The sequence below is a fragment of the Giraffa tippelskirchi genome, chromosome 4 (assembly GCF_054371585.1).
Source record: "Giraffa tippelskirchi isolate mGirTip1 chromosome 4, T2T-mGirTip1v1.2.pri, whole genome shotgun sequence".
Lineage (NCBI taxonomy): Eukaryota > Metazoa > Chordata > Mammalia > Artiodactyla > Giraffidae > Giraffa > Giraffa tippelskirchi.
Window position 1 is genome coordinate 165,596,329 of NC_137278.1, and position 21,763 is coordinate 165,618,091.

The following is a 21,763-nucleotide window of genomic DNA, read 5'->3' on the forward strand; positions in this document are numbered from 1 at the left end:
AATGTTATATGAAGTGAACTCTGTTCAGTCTTAGAAAGAAAGGAAGTGCTACACGCTCCATGCTACAAAGTGGATGAACCTCAGTGTGCTACGTGCAATAAGTAGATGCAAATACTGCATGATTCCACCATATGCTGGACCTAGAGGGGTCAGATTCATAGAGACAGACAGCAACATGGTGGTTGCCAGGGGCTGGAAGAGGGGATGAGGAGTTCGTGTTTAATGGGGACAGAGTTTCAGTTCGAGATGATGAAAAATGTCTGGAAATGGGTGGTGGGGATATGACTGTCCCTAATGCCACTGACCTGTACACTTAAAAGTGATTAAAATGATCAATTTTGTGTATATTGCACTACAGTTTAAAAAAAAAAAACAACCCAAGTGGTTTTCCACCTGTGTCACTTCCCAGGGAACTTGGGCCATGTGAAGGCGTTTGTTCTGCAGAGGGAGGGGTTTAGGAGCCATCGAGGGACCTCCTCGGGCCTCCTTCCTGCACCTTCAGGGCCTCGTGTCAATCTCCCAGGCTGGTCTTTGCTCAGAACCATCACCAGAGAGCTCGCCCGGTCGTTCTCTCCTCCAGTGGAGCTGAGGTACAGAGCCTTAGAGTGAGCAGCTATGGTCAGTCCTGTCATTTTCACAGATTTCTGGAGACCCAGAGAAGCTTGCCTGCATCAACACAGAATGTCAGGGAGGAGCTGACAATGAAATCCAGAATGCCCAGTTAGCGTTGAGTTTCATAAACAATGAATAATGTCTTAGTATAAGTATGTCCCATGCAGTATTGAGGACACACACTAATTATCTGAAATTCCAGCTTCACTAACTCTGTGTATTTTCTTTGCTAAATCTGGCAAACTGACCTGAGAGGCAACCCAGATCTCATTCTCCCCAAATCAGAGCTTCATGACTGGCAGCTGGGGGCATGCGGAGGGGGAGGGCATGGGGAACATAGGCTTGTGTCAGACTCCCCTGATAACCTGTGTGACCTTGAGCGATATACTCAGCTCTTGAGCCTCAGTTCCATGTCTTAAAAGGTGGATAATAACAGCAGCCTCCTTATGAAATGGGAAAGGATTAGATGATCATACCTATGAAGCCCTTAGCACAGTCAGCATTCAATTAGTGGTAATGCTTCAGTTATTCTTGATATTTTCCTTCCTCTGTGAATGAAAGATAACCATTTACTCGATGAGCATTCGTCTGTGGAGCCGAAACTGGGAAACACTGGTGTGAAGATCCGGCCCCTGTCCCAGCCTTGCTGTCATACGCCAGTGATGGGCATATGCCCATATGATATCATATGCCCAGTGATGGGCAAATCAGTGAACCTCTCTGGGTCTCAGTTTCCTCAGCTCTAGATTGGATTAGATAGTTCTAAGGTGACTTTCAAATTTAGAAGTGTAAATTATACCTCAGCAAAGCTATTAATAATCAGTTCAGTTCAGTCGCTCAGTCGTGTCTGACTCTTTGCAACCCCATGAACCGCAGCACACCAGGCCTCCCTGTTAATAATAATCTCCTAAAATTCCAAAGTGCTCCTCCCTTGTGTCTGCACAGGGCACACATCAGGTTTTCTCACATAATGCTTGAAACCGGGTGCAATAGGGGGTTCTTTTCCCTACATGGCTAATGAGTCTCAGGACTCAGAAAAGCTAAGTAACTTGCTCAGCGTCACACAGCTATTCTGTGACAGAGCCTGGCTTCCAGCCTTGCCTTCCTCGTGCTCCCATTCTTACCATCCTGATCCCTTACCCTCAGGGGTCAACTTCTTTGGAGGCAGTGGAGAGCAGGCAGGGTCCCAGAGCTGCAGTTTCAGGTCATGTCTCCCTGGATGGATTAATCTTGGGCAGGTTCACCACTGACCAGACTGCAGCAGATTTGGTTGGGTAAGTCTGTATGGCGCCCATGGGACCATAGAACTGGTGTATGGATTATCTTCCCTATTGCTTTGCTGTTGCCATCTTGAATAATTAGAATGGAACTGGAAAACAGAGATCTCTTAGCCTTTAAGTCACTGATGCCTTTTTTATCTATCCTTTAAGCCAGTGAAGTAGGAGTGGCAAAAACAATGCCTACGATAAAGGCATTGCTCAGCAAGGGCTCTGTCAACCAGAGGACAGGACAGAAAACAAATATGCCCCTTTCCCGCATGGCATTGCAAGTAATTGCATACTTCATAAGGGGTTCTTAGTGTCTCATCTCGAATCCTTAGCAAAATATGTAACCAGACACTGTTTAATCCTTTGCTTTAGGTCCAGCTGCAAAGTTCAAAGGAGTTTTTGTCCTTTTCATTATCTAGACAGACCATTCAGAAGTTGGGTTTTGGGTGGTCTCTGCTGACCCACAAAGACCATACTGTACATCCCTTTGGGTGCAGAGTCCAAGGTTAAAGTAGACATAGGACCTGCCCCTCTGAGTGTTCTAAAACCAGGGCAGCTGGATTAAAATGGAAACCTAAGGGGCTTTTAATTAAAAGTCTGTGGTATAGACCAGAGGCCAGGGAGGTACCTGCTATGAAACTAAAAATGGACCCTTTCCACAAAGCAAAAGGAAGAATCCCAGATGATGGGCCACTAGGGGCTGGAAAACAAGAGAGACCACATCCGTCTGCCTTCCGTCTCCACATGCCACACACTGACCTCCAGACAAAGGAGTTCAGTGGCCCTGCTCCAGAAAGGGTTTTTCTGGAAAGGGCAGTCGAGGTATACTGGTGTCATAGGCTAGGATGCGTGGGGTGTACTAGGGTTTGAGAGGCCTCAAAGTTTGCTGTAAACCTGCCATAGGGCTCAGACATTAGAGTGTAATTTCTCAAGATGTTTCCAGATACATGTGTTTTAAGTGGATTTAGATATGTATGATCTGAATCCACTGCCTAATGAACCCCTGAGCCAGGTTTAAGATTTCTGAAGATATCTTAGCCTTAGATATCTGAGCCTTGAAGAAAGCAGCTGCTGTCAGTCCTGTCATTTTCACAGGAGATTTCTGGAGACCTAGAGAAGAACCAGGTCTAGCAGAACTGAGGGCCCTGAAAGACTAGGATGTGGGGGCAGATAAATTTGGATAATGGATTAAAGAAGATATTAGGGACAAGTCTAGAATATGTCAAATAGTTTAATTAGGAAGGATAGTTTTGTCCACTTGGCAGTTTTGTTTGGTTCACCAAGCTGCCTTAGGTCACCAGTGTTACTTTGAACTCATAGGTCTCTAGGGATCTAGAAGGAAACAGGTATTTATTTGGCCTCCCCCCAAGGGATGATGTAGTCATGGCAATGACAAATTACATTTTTAGAACCTTCTAGAAGGGGTGGTACCTACTCCCTATCACTGGGGGTTCCTAAGATCTTGATGGATGAAATTTTGTGTTATACCTCTCAGGGTCTGACATTCCAGACCCTTTAAGGTCAATCTTGTTCCTGGCTCATCCCATTCAACCTTTTGAGGAGCAATAGATGGGTTAATCTAGCTGGGAGCTGACATCAAGGCTGGGGAAGTGGTCTTTCTGCCCAGGTGACTAAAATGTATTCCTCCAAGCCCAACAATGCAGGGCTATGGAGCCCACAAGAGGGTCAATGGGAGTGTGTGGGGGCCAGAACCTCAGGGCTCTCAGGAAGCCAGTTGCCCACACCTTGGCGTGGTGTCTTAGATGGTGGTGGAGTGGAGGTGATGAGACTGGACCAGTCAGCCCCACGTCTCAACATGCTGCCGATGTTCCTCGATGCTGGTTTTTCTTTTTTTCAGTTTTATGTATTTAGTTTTGGCTGTGCTGGGTCTTCGTTGCTGCACGGACTCTTCTCTAGTTGCAGAGAGTGGGGCTGCTCTCCAGTTGCAGAGTGTAGGCTTCTCATTGTGGTGTGACTTCTCTTGTGGAGCACGGGCTCTAGGGTGCTCAGGCTTCAGTAGTTGTAGTGAGTGGTTGCAGTTCCCAGGCTCTAGAGCACAGGCTTAGTAGTTGTGGCACATGGGTTTAGTTGCTCCTCAGCATGTGGACCAGGGATCAAATCTGTGTCTCCTGCATCAGCAGGCGGATTCTTTACCACTGAGCCACCAGGGAAACCCCTCATTGCTTGTTGAATGAATGAAGAAGTCAATGTACTTTCATAATCATGTTTAGACAGAAATCTAGACTCAGGACCCAAGGAGGAAATCTTGTCCTCCAGTCTTATTCATTCAGTTGGCATTTATTGAGCATCTATTACGTGCCAGGCAGGGTTATAGGTATAGCAGTGAACACGCAAACAAGCTCTTGGACCGCACGGAGCTTGTGGAGGACGAGCCACAGAATCATGACAAGTGCTGGGATGGAGGAGGAGCACAGGGGGCCCTAACCTGCTCAGGAAAGCTGTCCCGGGAAGCAGCATCTTAGCCTCTGCCTGACAGGTGAGTTAGGGGTGGGCAGGCAAAGAGGGGAGAGAGGAGTAGATCCAGGCAGAAAGCCGAGCCTTCTGGCAGGTGTTGGGGTAAAATCTAGTATTAAAAGAGCTGATGGCCTGTAGACATAGCATGATTTTAGAAAACCACGACAACAATAATAATGGCTGCAGTTTCTCACTGCTCTCTGTCAAGAGCATCTCCACCACCCTTTCACAGGCTGTGGGTTTAATTGGTCAGGTGTTTCCTTTAGAAACACAGACTGTCATCAGTCACTGTTCTGAAGGAGATCTTCGCAGGAACTCATTTGCAAGTCTCTTCAGACTTGGCCTTAAAACTTTCCCAGAGCTGTGAGGACGTGTCTGTCAAAGCCCCCGAGGAACTGTACTGGATTTCAGACTGAATGATAACAGGAAGTCAGACATGCCTGCAGTCAGCAGACACACCAGCTCATAGCACTTCTCAGTCTCTGTTCAGAATCTGGAATGATCAAATGGTCTTCAACTCCAAACTCCTTAAAAAAAAAAGAAGAAAAGAAAAGGAAGAGTCCTGAGATTGGTTTGCATCAGCTCTGAGTTTGTTGTCTTTTAGAAGCAAGGGATTGGAATAGGAATCTCAGACACAAGCCACCCATCCCTCTGAGGTTAGCGTGATTTAGTGTCCCTGGACTTGTGTTTTAAAACTGGTCCTTCATAGTGCTCTGCGTTTTGCAGTGTCCCATGGAAAGTGCTAGCTACAGTGTGCTATTGTCGCCCTGGTTCAATTCAACATTGGTGGTGGTGATTTAGTCACTAAGTCCTGTCCGACTCTTTGTGACCCCATGGACTATAGCTCATCAGGCTCCTCTGTCCATGGGATTCTCCAGGTGAAATACTGGTTTGGGTTACCATTTCCTTCTCCAAGGAATCTTTCCAACCCAGGGATTGAACCAGTGTCTTCTGCTTGGCAGGCAGATTCTTTACCACTGAGCTACCCTCAACTCTACATTAGAGACCCCTGAAGTCCTGTCCCCAATGACTTGAACATCCAGAGGTCCCATCCCTGCCCACAAAAGCTTGCTCCCCTCTCTCTCCTCCTGTGTCGGGGCGGGGTGGGGGGGGCGGTGATCACTCTTACACTTGCTGGAGGGGATGAGGAAGAGGATGATGGGACGATGGCCATTAAGGAAGGCAGTGGACAGAAAAGGACAAGGTAGACAGCCAGCATCTTTCTCCCTCCTCAAGGTCCAGTTAAAGCAATACCATCCTTGCTTTTGGGTAACTGTTGGAAGAGAAAATGTGGCTTAAAAAACAGTGGAATCACAATTAAAACATAAGAATAAAGCTGGAAAAATACACCAAACGTGAATAATACACCAAAACATGAATAATTATCATCTCTGGTAAATGGAAGTTTGGGGGATTTTTGTTTTCCTCTTATTGTTGACCTCTAATTCTTATTTTAGTTTTTAGAATTGTTTTAAATATTACAGCAAGATAGAAAAAAAGACTAAAACAGAGTCATAGAGGCTGGGATAAGGTGGCAGAGGCACCAGACACATGGCTGAAATGACCACTAGACCAGGGCAGTCTAAACTTTCCTCCTTTTCAAATTGCTGTCACCTTGAGCTAACGACTCTTTGAGCTTCAGCTTTTTCTTCTGTGCAGTCATGCTTGTGACTTCTGTCGGACTATCTTATCAGTTGTTGTGATGCTCAAGGGTTAGTAGGGGGACCTGGTAAATTATGAGACTGTATATATGAAAAGGATCATTTTGATCCAGTAATTAGGTACTGAGGATTTAAACAGTGTTTCTTCAGTGATTTCCTGGAATCATTTGTTAAGAATGCAGATTGCTGGGCACAGAGTGGATCTCTGGCACAGACTGAATCTCTGGGAGAATGACCCTGGCATGTGCATTTTAACAATCACGTACATGCCCCCTTCCCCTGCCCTGTGGATTTTGTGTTCATTAAAGTTTGGATTTTAAGGAATTCTGGCCTTTTAAAGGAAACAGCGTCATGGCAGGAACATGAGAAATGGAGATGCAAAACCATATGGTCTACACGATAAAATAACACATGCATTTGTGTGTCCAGATAACACTCATAAAGCTGGGGAAGGGAAATCTACAAAGGGTAGATCGGATGTAGAAAGACTAAGAGGACAAGAGCCGTGGGGAATCTGGCTGTGGGTTACTGGGGGGAGCAGGGGCCCAGAGGTGGGGGGATGTCCTCCCCTCTCCTGGCCTTCCTCTCTGGCTATGTGTATCACGCTGCTGGGGTGATTTTTCACTCTCTGGTCCCTGATTTCCATGGCTGGGTGCTCTAGGTAGCACTAGGCTGGCAGTACAAAGTGGCACCTGGTTCCCTAACCTGCTGGGCTGGCTGTTGTCAGATAACAGCAGAGCCACTCCAGAAACAAAGGCAGCACCAAGGCCTGCCTTGTGGGCCTTGGACACACTGGTCTGCTCCCAGTAGACTCTGAAAGCTCCTCTGCTTCCCCACTTTCTTCACTCATTCATTTGGGAGGCAGCATGGCACCATGGGCAGCGCACTCAGGAGCCACCTTCCTGGGTTGGGATCCTGACTCTGCCACTCACTTGCTCACTTTGTGACCCGAGACCAGCTCTGTCCATGTGGCCTCTTGTCACAGAGGGTTGTCATAAGGATTTTCACTGAGATAACCCCACAAAAGCCTTGTCACAGGGCTTGGCACATAGGGAGGGCTCTGTGACTGTTGTTCAGTCGCTCAGTCGTGTCCAGCTCTTTGCGACCCCGTGGACTGCAGCATGCCAGGCTTCACTGTCTGGCACTGTCTCCCAGAGTTTGCTCAAACTCATGTCCATTGAGTTGGTGCCATCCAACCGTTTCATCCTGTTAGCTGCTGATAACAGTCATCAGCTGTTCCTCCAATGACCATTTATGGAATAGCTACCACACTAGGTATGGAGGAGGGGCTAGAAACATGACACAATTGAGCACATACACACACCAGAAGCATGAGGAGCTCGTGGTCTGGGGACTGAACAGGTGTGAAACAACTTCCTGTGACATGGTGTGATGTAGTGTGTCAGGACACAGGTAGCACAAAGCGTGGAGCAGCTGCCTCATCAATAGGTCCAGAGCAGGAGACCCTTGGGTTGGGCCTTGAAACAGGTGGGGGCAGAATGGTGTGTGTTGAGGGGGGCATGCATCCCAAGCAGAGGGAGGAGCTGTGAAAAACCCATCTAGGGTGTGACATCCTCACTCGTTGTCTGCTCTGCTTGCAAAGAAATGGGATAGGAGGGCCTCTTTTGGGGGGGAGGCTGCATTGGATTTTAGTTGCAGCATGCAGGATCTTTGTTGCATTGTGCAGATCTGTTGTGACACACACGCTCCAGAGTGTGAGGGCTCAGTAGTTGGGGTGCTTGGGCTTAGTTGCTCCAAGGCATGTGGGATTTTAGTGCCCCGAACAGGGATCGAACCGGCATCCCCTGCATAGCAAGGTGGATTCTCAACCGCTGGACCACCAGGGAAGTCCCAGGACAGGAGAGCCTCTTGATCGCTCATTTTCTGTCTCACTGGAGGCCACCAGTTGAATCCAAGGCTACCTTGGAGCAGACGGAGGATGGACTGGAAGGACTCTCCTGGCTCCGGGGTTACAGCTGCCAGCGGAGTCCCAGCCTGCAGGCACCCTGTCCCAGGTGTGGGATAGTCAGCCTTGCAGAAGCACCTTGGCAGCCCCAATGTCTGCCAGTACAGGGTTGAGCATCTTCTCTCTGACCCACAGCTGTTGAGCATCCTTCTGTGTATTGCCCCCTGCTCTCCACTTACAAGCTGTCTTCCTGGGGCCAGTCTTTGCTGCCTCTCTCCCCAACCCCTTCATCCTGTTTGTACTGTGACTCTGATTGTCTCCTCCAGCATTCCAAGCCAAAGAGCACAAACTAACCAGAACCTTCTTTGGAGGGTTGGTTTGCTGCTTTGGAGAAGTGGAGGGCGGACATACCCATCACCCAGACTTGGCCGACCTCTGCCTTGAAGACAGGTACAGCCCAGTTACTCCCCCCGCCAGCAAACCAAACAGGAAGTTCAATCCATAAGCAAACCAAAGCCAAAAGGAATGTGCCAAAGAGATTTCATTATTTCCCAGGGTGTGTGGGCCAGTGGCGCTCTTATACACTTCGACTTTAGAAGGGGGAGGCCCTGCTTGGGTGGGAAGTGTTGAAAAGACAGACCTTAAAGAGAGGGTTTTCCAAGTTTTGTTTGGGGGGAATGAGAAGGGAGGAATCTGGTACCTCCTGTCCAGTACATGGGGGTTCAAACTATCACTCAGAAGGCCCATTTTATTATAGAAGAGTGAGCAAGCTGGTGTGAACCCCTGCACCCCCTCCCTGCCAGCCCTGAGACTCGAGCCAGAACTGGATTCTGTCAGTGTTCTCGTCTGTCAATCAGAGATGAACTTACCCACCTCTCAGGGTTGAAGAAGGGACGGGGAAATGCACCAGGTTTCTAGCCCTAAGAAAAGGTTTCCAAATGTTGGTTCACTCCCTACCCTTCACCGGGGTGATGTCTCGGCCCAGTGTAATGATTCCAGAATGTGGTTTTGAATGAAACAGTGGCTTTCCCCCATGGAGTGTTCATTCACCAAATAGCTTAGAGTGAAGCCTGCCCATGGAGGGTTCAGTTGTGGAGACAGCTGTGGAGCCTGCCCCTGGGGTCTGGCAGCCGGGCCATGACTCCAACCTTTGCTGGACTGTTTGGTGATGGCAGATCTGTCCCCATTTGACTCTGGCCTAGGGCGGGAGAAAAGAGAGCCAGCTCCCCGGCTCTGCTCCGTTCCTCTATGGAGATAATGGACCCACTGGTGGCCAGAAGTTCTCTTCTGGTGGCACCTCCTGTATCAGGGGTCAGGGAGTGTTGGGTCATGTCCATGCTATGTAAGGCCTCCCAGGGTCAGTGACTTCCTGGCTGTGCTCATAGAATGCTCTGTATTGGCCCACATGCTAGAAGCCAGCAGGGCTTTTCCTGCACATTTGCAAACCATGGAAAGATGAAAGTGATGATACCTGTTACCTTAAGGACCTTCCAGCCCTGGACTGGGTCCCGGCAGGAGATCTAGACTATGGCATGCTTTCACAGCTGTTTAAACCCCAGGAGCATCTGTATGTGGCCTGACAACCAAATCACTGGACTTTTGCTTACTTTTAAAAAATTCATCTTTCTCACTTGAAAGCAACCTTCTTCCCCCCATCTCTTTTCCCTTCTCCAAACCCATCCTCCAAGGGGTCAGGGATGGGAGAGACACCAGGATGGGGGCTGGGCAAGAATATCTGTCACCTGCGTTACTAGATAATAAAACACCCTTGCTGTTTCACCTGCTGAAATCACCTGGTCCCACTGTGCCTCAAGTCAAAGCGTTGGGATCAATCCTGACCCCTTTGTTATCAGTCTCACGGCATCCCTGGGGCATTTGCTGAATCCGGGCAGTTGACGTCATCTATCAGTAAATACCCTCTGTCTCTAGCATCTCTTTGGCTTCCTCCATCCTCACTTGCTAATCACTTACAAGACCAGATGGCAAAACAAATGGTGATTTGTTTTGCAGGGACATGAAGAATTGGAAGCTAATTTTCTTTCTAGAATTAAGTATTTATTAAGCATTTTTAAAGCCCTTATTTCCAGACACATTATCCATAGAAAAGGTATTAGCCCTGTACTCTGACCTTGACATGTACTGTCTCGTTTAATCCTCTCTGTGTACTCTTGTGTGGCAGGTGTTACCAGCCCCATGAGAGGTGGGGAAACTGAGGCCCAGACCAGTTAAGTGACTTGTCCCAGGTCACATGACTGGGATATCCCCCACCCCCTGCCAACCCACCCCTCGATTCTAAAGTGTGTGCCCCTTCCAAAATGCTGTGCTGCCCTCAGGCTCTTTAACTAGGTGATGTAGGTGAGAAGTATCTTGCACATAAGTATAGAGGGCACAAGGCCAGACTTTGATTTTTGCTTGATGTAAGCTGTCCAGATCACACAGGGAAACAATCTCCAAATCGATTCAAGATTGTCAAGTGGAAGAGAAGAAAGAGAAAGGGGGCTGTCTATAAAGGCCTTTGTGGGAGGGAGTAACACAGACTGTGGATGTCAAGAAAGGGCCTTGCCTGCTGTGGGGGCACCTTCGAATTCAAAAGGTGCCTGCCCCTCCTGCACCCCGAGCCTTCCCACCTAGCAGGATTGAGCCCGCGCCTGGGTCACTTGGCAGTAACAGCAGCTAACGCTTTAGCACATGCTGGGTTTCAGGCATTCTTCTGAGCGCTTTACCTATTCTGTGAGGTTGGTTCGACTGACTGCTATTCCCACATAACAGATGAGGAAATTAGGCTTAGAGAGGTCAAGTATCTTGCCCACAGTCACACAGCTAGCCAAGTGACAAAGTTGGCACTAAAACCCTGAGAGATTGGCTCTTATCTCCACTGGCTCTGAGAGGAAGAACTCTGCATTTGAGACTTGAAGTTAGGAAAGATGGGCTTAGCGGTGGAATGGGGACAGGATTTCTTTGCAAAGCCAGCTGGAGGTGATTTGAGCTGGAGATGCTGCGATGTCTGCTTTCCAGGGCCACCCCTGGTGAGGGTGAAGGCCTCAGTAAGTGTTCGTGGGGCTGCCCGGGATGCCCGTCCCTGCCTCTCCAGCTCTTTCTGCAGCCTTGGCTGGGCCCAAGCAGGGCTTCCAGTGCATGCACCGACAGCTCGCAAGACAAAGGGAGCAGAGGGCTGGGAGGGCCTGCTTGCAGAGTGGCACCTGGCTAGTGCTGCTGCCAGGAGGAGCCCAGGGCATGCTTGTTCAGACCCGGCTTGCAGAGGGGCCAATGACTTCTCACACCTGTCTATAGAAGTAGACATGCCTTTTCTGTTAATTTTATTAATTTTTTTAGTTTCAAAGCAGTTGGAAATACTTAACCGCTGGAGGAAAACTCAACCCCCCAAACCAGAACCAGGTCAGTTGGTCTCAGGATCTGGTGTTGGGTCCGCTCTGCCCAGGAGAGAGGTCCCTCCTGAGGAGCCAGTAATTCCAGGCCCTATGTAGGCAAGGGATGGATGGTGTCCATTTACCTCTCAACCCCAGGCCCATTTTACATAAATAAACTAGGCTGGGCTGTGGGCAGTGGATGTCCCGGAGTCTGGTGGACCCTGGGCACACCGCAGTGCCGTTCCCAAAGGCGAGGACATGGAAGAGGTGGGTGACAACTCACCTTCAGATATTTGGAGGTTGAGGTTCCTGCAGGACGTTCCAGGGGCAGTGACCAGTGGGAAGGTGAGAACATGCTTCCTGCTTCCCATGAATCCCACCCTCTCCAAAGGACTCCCTACAACATGACCACCCAGGTGGCCCTGAAAGCCCGCATGGAAGGAGCTTTCCATGCGGAAAGAACAGGAAGTTCAGCCCCCCTGAGATGAGTTCAGAGGAAGGAGGAAGGAAGAGGGGTGAATGATGGAGGACAGGCAGGAGGAAGCGAGGCAGGCAGGAGGGAAGCCATCTTGCAAAGGAGGATGCTGGGAAAAGAGGCTGGAGACTCGCAAGTTCGCTCAGTGAAAGCCGGGCCTGGCAGAGCCGGAGCTGCGCCCTGAAGGCGTCCAGCTTAGCCCCTTGTATTTCCAGATGTTTCTGGTTAGACGTTCCTATAAAACTCGGAGAAAATGCCCCACCCTTCTGGATTCTGGCCTGTTCGAAGAGCACCCAGACTGACTGTGATGTAGCAGAGGCCAGAGCGGCAGCGGGGTTGGCAGGGGGCTGGGCCCCCTCATCGGGGGCGTCCCTGGAAGCCGCGTGGACGGCTGTGCGCCTGCGCGAGGCCCCGGCACCGTGGCCGTGACCGCTCGCCCTGAGCTGGCCGCGGGGGTGCGCTTTGTAGAGACTGGCTCTGCTCTGATCCTCTCCTCATGTGACTACTCGTGGAAGCCGGGGTCTCCCTAAGCTCCCCGAACAGAGCTGTAGATATGGTAGAAGTCGTGTGTAAACCACCCTGAAAATCTCGTTTACGAACTCCAAGGAGAAAGGCGGCCATCCCCGTGCTGTGCGAGGCTTCCGGATTGCCCCACTTGATTGAAACAAAATGTGGCTTCAGGGGACAAGGCACAAACCACACCCTGTGGCCTCCAGAACTGAAACTGGTATTGTCCTTGGGAAGAAAATCTGATTTCTCACACCATTTATAGATGATCTTTATTGAACATGCTGACTAGAGGATAAATTATGAGAATTGTTGAAACTGCTTAGTAACTTGAGGAAGAGAATTTCATCAGCGCTTCTTTCCTTAGAGCTTGGTTCATTAATTGTTGCCCTGGTGTTTTCCATGCACCCAGAGGTCATGCCAGCCCCTCCGAGGTAGACCTGGGCTGTGGGTCAGCCTGTGTGCTTCAGGTTCTTCCTGATGGGAATGGCTTAGGGTCATAAATAAAGTGAACCAGCCACAGGTCAGCATGGGGGTGACTAGCTCAAGGCTGAAGACTCTGCTCCAGGACTGGGCCAGCAGGGTTGAATCACAAAGTGTGGACCTTGAGATACGTGTTGGAGCACCCTGAGCCTAAGTGTACTCATCAGTAAAGTGGGGATGACACTTCTAGGTTGTCCTGAGGATTCAGTGAGATGGTGGCTGTCCAGTGCTTAGCAGGATACCTGGCACATGGAAGGTGCCTGGCCTTCCTGTCCCATTACTGGTCAGGTACTGGTGCTCTATCCATGTGGCACCTAGGCACATTTTCCACAGAGCAGACCATGCTCCAGACACAAAGGTCCAGGTCACAGTGGAGAGGGCTTATCTGTGTCAAAAAAAGCAAAGACAGACTGACAACCTTGGAAAATTGCTTAACTTTCTGAGCCTCAGTTTCCTTATCTGTCAAACGGAGGTGTTAGTTTGCATCTCACAGAGTTATGAGAATCAGAGGTAAAATTAGGTAGAGCCCCAGCATAGTGGGTCTGGGTCTGCCTTTGTTATCAATGGTGACTCCATATTTGACAAACGGGCCTCCTACTGTCAGTCTGGTTCTGGTAATCCATGACCTCGTTAATGGATGCAGAGGTTCCCATGGTCGTTTCCATTTATGTCTCAGTACTGTGGGTGCCAGGCAAGGGTCCATCACCACAAAGAGCCTGGATCCCTGTCTGTGGTCTTCCTGGTCTACCCCTGTCCACATATCTGATCCCCCGACTGGACCCAGCTCCTCTCCTACCCCATGACAAGTACGCACTAACTGTTGACCTCAGTAAATGCAACATCTGGTTTTCTTCCTTTTCCACCTGAGCCTGCAGGTGAATTTGTAGTTTTCTGTTTGGGGTCATGGACTTGTTAACAAATGGTCAGTTGACCTAGAATTGTCTAGCTCATTCTGTTTCACTCCAGACCTCATCTGGACCTTTTGCCCAGCACCTTCCTCGGGGCAGTCCAGGAGACGGAGTGGAGGTAGTCCTGTCTCTCTTAAGTCACTGTAGTTTTTATGGTTTTTCAAAAGAAAACAGAAATAGGGGAGGAAGAATCCTCCTCGCAGGTGGTTTTGCACCCCAGGCCCGGCCTAGAGAGTGTGCAGAGCAGGTGGAAGTGAAAGGTGAGGCCTGGGGGAGGGCAGTACCAAGGCTCTGTCCCCTGGGGAGGCTGTGGTGGCCTGTCCCTGGCTGTCATCAGGTGCCTTTGGTCCCTGGCGCTCAAGGGCCTCCCCTGAAGGCTTCAGTCACCACGGGAAGGAGATTCATTCATGAAAATCAGTCCCCCCCAGGCCCTGATCCCACTTGCTTTTCTGAACCTCTCTGTTGCTTTGGCCCAGAGAATGCCACTTAGTGTATAAAAAAAGATTCCCAGAAGGCTGCCTCTCTCCCCCAGTGTAATTATGTCTGTGAAGCTTCCTTTCTGGAAGGCAGAGGGGCTGGGTGCTTAGCCTCCCCTGGGCTCCGTAGGCTCATTTAGCTTGGGCAGATCACCCTGGCCCTGTCACTGGGGGCTCACAGCCTGTGCAGGGACAGCCCTGCTCCCTGCTCCTGCTGAGTCTCTCTACTTCCAATTCCCACTCCTCCTCCAGTTCACATGTCCTTTTAGCCCAACTCACAACTTCTCTCTCCAGCTTCCCAGGAACACTCCTTTCTCGGGGAAATCATTTCCTCCCAAAGAAAGGGCATTGCCTGTGCTATCCTGTCCTCCTTCATCCTCACGCTGACCTTGTGAAGTTATGAGCTCTCAAGTATTGGGTCATATGTCAGGGCATACGTCATTTTTCTCAGCTGATCTTTTCCACCACCTTTGAGAGAGGGGCTATTGCTTTGCCCATTTTACAGTTGGGGAAATAAAGGCTCAGAGAGGCTGAGAGAGCCCCATGCCTCTAAGCTGGTAGGTGATGGGTCTAGGAGTCTGATCCCGGCACACTCCTAACCCCTGGGTGAGCGCTTGTCAGCTGCCACACTGCATTACCATGTTTTCCTTTGCCCTTCTGTGTCCATCATTAGACTGTGAGATTTCTCCCTGAAGACAAACCTTATCTGGCTCTGCAGCGGCCACCCGCCAGCGCCTGAGCCTTGGTTGCTTAGCCTGCGCCAGCTGAGGGATTGAGATGGAGTATGAAGCATCTGCCAGGTGTTATGTGTCCCTCCTGGGCATGGAGAACACAGCCGGGAGGTCAGTGATCTGCTGGGCAGGGGGAGAGGGGTGAGCTGACCGATCTGAAGCCCTCTGAGGGATAAAGTGGGACCTCCAGGTGATAGGCTAGGTCAGCTGAGAGGCTCGGGTACCATTGTGTTTTGTGTCTGCCAGAGGTCAGGGGTCAGCACCTTCTCCACCCACTCAGGAGTGCAGGCGTATGTGGCTCAAGCTTTCTCTCCCACTTCTCTCTGGACTCGCCACTATTTGGCCTCCACCCAAGAGAGACAGGGGAAGTGAAAGGACAAATGACATCAGCCACTCTCCTCCTTGTCAGCACTTTATGGCAGAGGTTTATGGGGAAAGTAATGTGGGAACTTCCTCATTTCTTCATTATCACACTGGTCTTAATAGAAGACAAGTGATGCCTCCAGGACAGTCTGCTGTGCACCCCTAGTGTTTTGGGCATACAGCGAGCTATTATCACCACCATGTAGAACCTTAGATGGTCAGTAGTGTTCTCAGCCCCATTTTACAGGTGAAAATATTGAGCCGCATGTCAAGTAACTTGTCCAATCTCCATAGCCAGTAAGTGGTGGAGCCAAATTTTAACCCCCGGCTGTCTAGCTGCAGTGTCTGTGTTCTGCTTCTTGATGGAAACAGCTAGAAAATAAAGACCTCTTTTTCCCCACCATGGGAAAGAATTTTTAACTCTGAATAATACTTGCATGTTCATTAAGAGCAGCTATGGGCCGGGTGATATGCTAGTTCTTTGCAGATATTACCCCTACAAACCTCACGACAGCCTGTAAAGTATGTGTTGATATCAGCTTCCACTTTACAGATACAGAAACTGAGGCTGGGAGGGTGGAAATGACAATCCTGGGTCATGTGGCTCTTCAGGGGCATTGCCCGGATTCAGGTCCAGATGTGTCTGCCTGACTTCAGAGTCTGACCTCTGATCCCTGTGTCAGGCTGGCTGAGCAGCATCCTAGGCTTCTTAGGCAGGGTAAGAAGCCAAATACTCTCAATATTTGTTGAGTATTCATTTTATGAGATCAGGGAGACACTGATTTTCTGTAAAAATTCTATCCTGAAATTGAGTTACTTATTTTCTTCTTCCACTGGCCCAGTCACTGTTCTTTTTTTTTTTTTTTTTAGTTTTCTGCATTCTTAAATTTTTAAAAATTTTTTAAATTTTTATTTGATATTAGGGTATGGTTGATTTACAAGGTTGTATTTTCAGGTATACAGCAAAGTGATTCAATTATATTTATACATATATATACATTCTTACTCAGATTCTTTCCCCATATACATTATTACAGAATATTGAATACTGTGCTATGCAGTAGGTCCTTGTTGATTATCTGTTTTACATATAGCAGTGTGTATCTGTTAAGTGCAAACTCCTAATTTATCTCCGCCCCCACTGCCTTTCCCCTTTGGTAACCATAAATTTGTTTACAAAGTCTGTGAGTCTTTTTCTGTTTTGTAAATAAGTTCATTTGTATCTTATTAGATTCCACATATAATTGATTTATGATTTTTGTCTTTGACTTAGTTCACTTAGTATGATCATCTCTAGCTTCATCCATGTTGCTGCAAATAACTTCCATTGTATATATGTACCAATTCTTCTTTATCCATCCATCCGCCAATGGATATTTAGGTTGCATTGTAAATTGTGCTGCAGTTAACTTTAGGGTGCATGTATCTGTTCAAATTATGGTTTTCTCCTGATACATGCCCAGGAGTGGGATTGCTAGATTGTATGATATTTCTATTTTTAGTTATTAAGGAACCTCCATACAGTCCTCCATAGTGGCTGTACCACCTCACATTCCCACTAACAGGGTAGGAGCGTTCCCTTTTCTCCACACCCTCTCCAGCACTTGCTATTTGTTGACTTTTTGATGATGACCATTCTGACGGGTGTGAGGTGATACCTCATTGTAGTTTTGATTTGCCTTTCTCTAATACTTAGTGATGATCAGCATCTTTTCATGTGCTTTTTGGACATCTGTACATCTTTGGAGAAATGTCTACTTAGGTCTGTCTTCTCAGTTTTTGATTGGGTTTTTTTTTTTTATATTGAGCTATATGAGCTGTTTATATAATTTAGAGATTAATCCTCATCAGTGATATAGATTGCAAATATTTTCTCTCAGGCTGTAGGTTGTCTTTATATTTTGTTTATAGTTTGCTGTGCAAAAGCTTTTAAGTTTAATTAGGTCTCATTTGTTTATTTTTGTGTTTATTTTCATTAGTCTAGGAGGTGAATTCAAAAAGATATTACTGTGATTTATGTCAGAGAGTGTTCTGCCTATGTTTTCCTTGAAGAGTTTCATAGTATCCGGTCTTACATTTAGGTCATTAATCCATTTCAAGTTTACTTTTGTGTATGATGTTAGAGACTGTTTTAGTTTCATTCTTTTACATGCAGCTGTCCAGTTTTTCTTCCTAGAATTTCTTTGCCTATTTGGAGCCTTCTGTGTTTCCATACAAATTGTAAAACTTTTTGTTCTAGTCTCTGCAAAAACATGCCATTGGTAATTTAATAGGGATTAAATTGATTGAATCTGTAGGTTGCCTTGGATGGTACAGTCATTTTGATGATAATGATTCTTCCAATCCAAGAACATGGTGTATCTTTCCATGTTTGTGTCCTCTTCAATTTCTTTCATCAATGTCTTATAGTTGTCAGAATACAAGTCTTTTGCTTCCCTAAGTAGGTTTATTCCTAGGTATTTTCTTTTTGATGTGAGAGTAAATGGGATTGTTTCTTTAATTTCTCTTTCTGATTTTTTGTTGTTAATGCATAAAAATGCAAGAGATTTCTGTGTGGTAATTTTGTATCCTGAAACTTTACCAAATTCATTGATGAGTTCTAGTAGTTTTCTAGTTGCCTCATTACGATTTTGTGTAATATCACGTCATCTGCAAACAGCAGTTACTGTTCTTAAAAAAAAAAAAAATCAGACTTTTCCTAGTTCTTACTTCAGTTTTCTTTAATGGGTTCTTCAATCAAGCCAGCCCAGGGGAATCTATGCCATGGTCCCTATTTGTTGTTTAGTCACTCAGTGGTGTCCGACTCTTTGCAACTCTATGGACTATAGATTGCCAGGCTTGTCTGTCCATGGGATTTTCCAGGCAAGGATACTGGAGTGAAATGCCATTTCCTACTCCAGGGAATCTTCCTGACCTAAGAATTGAACGCGTGTCTCCTGCAAATATCCTGCATTGCAGGCAGATTCTTTACTGCTGAGCCACTTGCGAAGCCCCATGGTCCGTATAGTGTATAGTAAAATAGGTGGGCTCCTGTTCAGCTTCAGGAATTCCACTGACCATGACTCTACATGTGTTACCAAAAGACTTCCTAAGTTGGTGGAAGCAGGATTGTTTTCTAACCTCACATAGATGTTTTAGCACCATGGAGATGACACTTGGGCTGACTGTCCCTTCACTGTGTTCCTGGATCCATCCCTGTGCCATGAACACACGCTGCTGGGAGGATGGGATGAGAAAGTTCCTCTTTTAGCCGTACAGTCCAGCAGCAAAAAGGGGCAGCAGATTCAGGTTCCAGCCCCAGCTTCCCCACTTCCTGGGAGTGAGTGGGGGGATTAGCATCTTTGGGCCTCAGTTTTTCCACCTGAAAATCGGCATGTGATCTCAGGTGATCGCAAAGTAAAGTATTCTCTGACTCTAAAGCTGTGTTTCAAGGGCTCTGTTGTTTGTTTAGTCCCTCAGTCATATATGGCTCTTTGCGACCCTATAGACTGTAGCCTGCCAGACTCCTCTGTCCATGGGATTCTCCAGGCAAGAATACTAGGTTGCCATTCCTTTCTCCATCCAAGGTCTAGGGATGGGAAAGTACACTGAAGATCTACAGAAAGAAGGCCATGCCCACCCTTAATGCCATTAACTTGAGGATCTTATTCATCCATGAGCCCCTAGTTGAACTTCATGACATCATGTACAGCTGTGTTATGGGTATGTCCCCAGAAGTGACCTGAGAATCAGCCCTCGTTCTTAAGTTTCTCCATAAGCAACTGGTAAATGGTCTTTCTGTGGCACTTTCGTTAGCATCCCAAATGGACCATCCTTGAGGGAGGGAAAAGGCTTAGTACTGGAAAGGCATTAATATGTTGTTCAGTTCAGTTGCAGTCATGTCCAACTCTTTGCAACCCCATGAACCGCAGCATGCCAGGCCTCCCTGTCCATCACCAACTCCCGGAGTCCACCCAAACCCATGTCCATTGAGTCGGTGATGCCATCCAACCATCTCATCCTCTCTCGTCCCCTTCTCCCCCTAATTACTCTTTTCTAAGTCCTGCAAGTATTGGGCATTGAGCACTTGACAAAAGCTACACCCAGGTCCTGTCCTAAAAGCCTTGGAGAAGGGAAGTCAGTTGAACCTACATCATTCACGGTGCTCTAATTATGATCGGGATAGAGGAGCTTGACACACAAGAGCCTGGGTGAAGGTGGTGGAAATAGCTCCTCTGGGGCCCCATCTCAGAGCTGCCTCTACCTCTCCTCCTAAGTGAAAGACTAGCCTTGCCCTCACCAGGAAACACACAACATGCAGACATGAAAACTCAAGAACATACCCTTTGAACAATAGAGAAATGGGATCCTGTTGAAACATGCTTGTCTCTCAATCCACAGTTCACTGACTCTGAAATTCCATGCATACTGTACAGTCTGTTAATGCATATTAATAGCTAATCTTTCTATAGCTAGAAAATCGCTCTTCAGATCTCCAATATGCTTAACAGCTGCCAATCCAAGTTGCCTCCAATTTTTTTCCATCCGTCACCAATGTCAGTGAGATATTCAATCGCCCCGAGCCAGGCATTTTGCAGATGAAAAATGTGTTGGATGTTCACTGCAGATTCTGTTCATGTAAAAGTAATGTCTGATCAGCAGTTTTCAAATGGGACACAGGCCCACCAACCTTGGAACTGACATGGTAGAATCATCCTGGGGTAGCCATCCAGAGCAGGCAGGCAGCCAGCCAGACCCACTGAGTCAGAGTTTCTTCTTGTGGTGTCTAGGAATCCACATTTCACCAAAGATGCACTGTGCTTGTGACATACACTGCTGATTGAGAAGTGCCATTAGGCTGAGGAAGGCAGGGTGATATGCTCACAGTGCTGCCAGCCACCTCTGTAATATTTAAAATGATAAAGAGAGATACTGTTTACTGTGTACACAGTGCTAAGTGCTTTCCTGGTAGGCTTTCACTGAATTCTCTAAACAACCTCCAGAAGGAGATACTATTGTTAATATTGTCTCCATTTTACAGATGGGACAACTAAGACCTGAGGGGGTCAAGTGATTTGGGCAAAATATGAGTAGAACATCCTGGGGAGTCTAGGAAGAGAACTGATGAAGCCAGTTTGTCCCAAGGAGGGAGAGACCAGAAGGAGAAACTGGGGGCGGGGGTCACTACCCTCTGTCTCAGAAGAGTGTTGGGAGGCCTGGGAGGCCTATCTGGATGGGGTGCTGTCAGCCCCCAGAAATCACTTTTGGCTGGGGGGTGGGGTGAGCCCTTCCAGCCAACAGTGATTTCTGAGGGTCCCAAAGTGCCGGTCAGCAGGTGCACATTCTTCCCGCCCTCGGACTTCTGCTTTCCCAGGAAACCCAACCCCCCCCCTCCCCGGCAGTGTGGGAGCCACATCCCTTCCCTACCATTGTCCCAGTTCTGGGCCCCCATTCATCGGACGCCTTTCCAGCTTGGCAAGAGCCACATCCTCAACCCTCTGCCCCTCCTGCACCCTGCCCAGTCCTCCGGAAGCCTGAACAGCTGATGTGAGATGGAAATAAGCCCCCTCCAGCCACATCTGGTCAGGCTGAAAGGGGGCCCTTGGCACTGGCACCCTCTTGAGTAATTCTGCCGCACCTCCTGCTTCCTGGCCTCACCATTCAGGTGGAAAGTGCCAGATTCCCTCCCCCCCTCACCCCTGCATCAAAAGCCACTGCAGGCACCCTGAGCCCATTTCCACCCAGCGCCGAGCACCCCAGCTGCCGGTCTCTTGGCCTCAGGGCTGATACTAAGCTCTTGTGTTGCAGCTGCAGGATCTTTGTCAGAAATCCTCCGTGGGAAGATGGGCTGGGCTGCAGGTTGAGGCACCAGGAGGCCCATGCAGCCTCAGCAGCCACTTTGTGGCCTTTAAAATCCCTGTCACCCCCAAGTCATTCATTCATTCATGCATCTGTTTGTTCCTTCAACAGAACTCTGAGTGTCTACCATGTGCCAGGGATCGAGGATACAAGAAAGAACAAAAAGTGAGAAGTACCTGCTCTCCTGGAGTTTACATTCTAGAAGGGAGTAGGACACACAAAATAGTGATCAGAAAGTTAGAAGGAGGTGTTACAAAGAAAAGTGGGGTGGGGAGCGCTGAGGTTCCAGGGGCGTCTCTTAATAACCACTGATCCTGAGCTTTCCTAATTGCATTCTGGAACTTGTGCAGTCTGGCTCATTCCACGTGAGGTTTTTTGCACCCCCACCCCCAGTTGCTCTCAGTACCTAAGCTGAGCAGGGCAGCTGGACAGGAGGCACCTTTCGAAGAGGGCTCTTCCTTACTAGCCTCACTGTCCTCAAAAGCCTGGGTGAGGGCGCCGACTGCTGGCCCTCAGGCAAACCCAGCCCAAACAAGTTAAAAAATCTTTTTAAACACCATTAAAAAAGTGTTTTTTTAATAAGCTATAGCCAACATTTGAGAATGCGTATTACGCATAAAATTGGGCTTTCTGACCTTTCTTGAGAATTTGAAACATCCCAAAAGGCTAGGTCCCCATTCCCTCATGACTAT

General features: G+C 48.1%; 1 protein-coding gene and 1 long non-coding RNA gene across 6 annotated transcripts in view; one reads left to right on the forward strand and one right to left on the reverse strand.

Annotated features, from left to right (window-relative positions):
* The window catches only part of CHST11 (carbohydrate sulfotransferase 11), a 340,772-nt gene that overhangs the window by 301,813 nt on the left and 17,196 nt on the right, over positions 1 to 21,763 (forward strand). The gene's annotated exons all lie outside the window — the stretch shown is intronic.
* The window catches only part of LOC145547044 (uncharacterized), a 31,882-nt gene continuing 13,841 nt past the window's right edge, over positions 3,723 to 21,763 (reverse strand). Inside the window, exons 3-4 of the long non-coding RNA XR_014083488.1 lie at positions 5,485 to 5,628; positions 3,723 to 4,882 (exon numbers count right to left, since the gene is read on the reverse strand). This is a non-coding gene — a long non-coding RNA (uncharacterized LOC145547044). The remainder of the gene's footprint in view (positions 4,883 to 5,484; positions 5,629 to 21,763) is intronic.